A 2,529-nucleotide genomic window follows, 5' to 3' on the forward strand; every position below is an offset into this window, starting at 1 on the left:
TTGATGACTGTTTTTAATCCTTTCAAATATGATCAATACTTTCAAAGTTAATCTATTTCTTTCACACTCCCTTCATGTGACCTTAGCTTTGCCTTTCTTTTTTTTTTTTTTTTTTTGTTTTTGAGTTGGAGTCTCACTCTGTTGCCCAGACTGGAATGCAGTGGCCGCTCTCAGCCAACGCAGCCTCGACCTGCTGAGCTCCGAGGATCCTTCTACCTCAGCCTTCCAAATAGCTGGAACTACAGGTGTGCGCTACCATGCCTGGCTAATTTTTTATCTATTGTAGAGATGAGGTCTCACCAAGTTGCCCAGGCGGGTCTCGAACCCTCAGGCTCAGGCAATTCGCTCACCTCGGCCTCCCAAAGCGCTGGGATTACTTTACCTTTCATATCCATGGATTGAAACCACACATAACGACATTAAGCTACCATGAATTCATTAATTTTTAAAACTACTTTCTCATTCTTTGTAAGCATTTATATATTTTTGAAATCAAATTTAATTTGGATTTTTACTCAATAAATATTTACAAAGTAACTATATTAGTAATCTATTACTGCATAAAATTACTTCCCAAAATTTAGCACCTTGAATCATCAAACATTTCTTATATTGCATAGTCTCTGAGGTCAAGGCTAGGAGTGGTATAGCTGGGCGGTTCTGGGTATAAGGTTCTCAGTAGATGGTAGTCACACTATTAATTGGAAATATAGTCATCTGAAGATCTTCTGAATGTGGAAGATCTACACCCAAGTTCATGCTCATGGCCGATTTTAGTGACATGAGCTATACAGTTAAATAGAAAAAGTATGGAAGGTAGACAGTGAGGGAATGAGGTATATTTTAGACAGGTAGCTAATTCATGTGGTTTTTACTCATAGCTTTTGTACCAATCTTATTTTGATTGCTATGCTTGTGGAAAGATGTCCTACTGAAAATAATTTGACAAATTGAGGAATTTCTTTAGATACTTCATGATTTCAACTCTAAGGAAAAGTAAGGTTATAGCTGGATCTCATAAAGGCTAGAAGAAGGAACTTAAAAATCAACAGAGCTCCTCTTGGTTTTCAATGTCTCTAATAACCACTTGGTTAGTTGACTACATTATCCCAATTGTCAGTATTCTCCACTCCCTTTTCCCCAGTCAGCTAGAATTAGTAAGTTTGGATCATAAGGCAAAAAACAGACTGAGGGATGGGAAGTGGTGGGTCCAATCCTGTGTGGTCAAGACAATTCTCAGAGAAGAAAAAATACCCAAGGGTTAAGAAGTTTTTCCAAGAGCATCAGCTACTACCAGGTTGATACAAACTTTTCCTAAAAATATTCCTTGTTATATAAAACTTGAGAAATTCCACAACAATACGGAAAAGACTAGATTTGGGCCATGATTTTAAATATAAACTCTAATAAAATTGAACCATTCCATCAATATCCTTATAATATTTAAAGTTTTGTTTTATTTTAGTCTCAACTATGCATGTAAGTATTTTAGATGTCATATTAACAGATAGAAATTTGACTTTACATGATAGCTTTAGGAAAACAGGCTGAAATTATCTTAGTCAACATTATCATGGCATTGGGCAGCAACTATTTAGATGCTGTTTTTCAAAAACAGCATCTGGAGACTGAATTCCTGTTTCTCTTTGGCTTCCAAAAATCATTATTTTGTGCTAAATATAGGCCTATGGATAATACACATGTAGAGTTTGAGCTTTACCTTATAAGGTAAAAGTAGGTGTGGAACTGTCATAAAATAGATAGTGCTACAAATTCCACTGGCATCAATAACAAGATCCAGCTGTGCATGTTGAACTCCTTGAAGACCAAATTTGAGGCACTGCACGCACTTAGCCAAGTCTCACTATTTCTGAAAACATCTCAGAGTTGCTAAAAGTTCTATTTTGGCATATGACAGATATATCAACAAATGTTGATTTTTAAAAAATTAGCCTTTTGTATCTACTTTTGAAAAGTTAAGCCGGGCTCGGTGGCTCAGCCTGTAATCCCGAGGCTGAGGTAAATGGATTGCCTGAGCCCGCGGGTTCGAGACCCGCCTGGGTAGCGAGACCTCATCTCTATAATGAATCAAAAAATCAGCTGGGTGTGGTAGCGCATGCCTGTAATTCCAGCTACTCAGAAGGCTGAGGTGGAAGGATCGCCGGAGCCCAGCAGGCGAGGCGGGAGCGGCCACTGCACTCCAGTCTGGGCTACCGAGTGAGACTCCAACTCAAAAAAAAAAAAAAAAAAGAAAAGATAGTAAGTTACAAGTTATTCAATTTTCTGACATGATTTTGGTCTCAGATCTGCACTAATGTGGGTGGGTCATGTCCAGAAACTGTTTCTCCATTAAAATGCTTGTCTTTCTTGAGTGCAAACATCCAAAGAATAAAGAAATCAGTCATGTTAATTTGTGGTTCCATATTATAGATGTTTAACAATATTAAGTATATAATTCAAAAGAAGTGTTCTGGAATGAAAAGTGAAACTGATACCACCATGGACCAATTATTTATATACTTCCTTTCT

This window comes from Carlito syrichta, unplaced genomic scaffold, assembly GCF_000164805.1.
Source record: "Carlito syrichta isolate Samal-C Ts95f unplaced genomic scaffold, Tarsius_syrichta-2.0.1 Scaffold288112, whole genome shotgun sequence".
Classification (NCBI taxonomy): domain Eukaryota; kingdom Metazoa; phylum Chordata; class Mammalia; order Primates; family Tarsiidae; genus Carlito; species Carlito syrichta.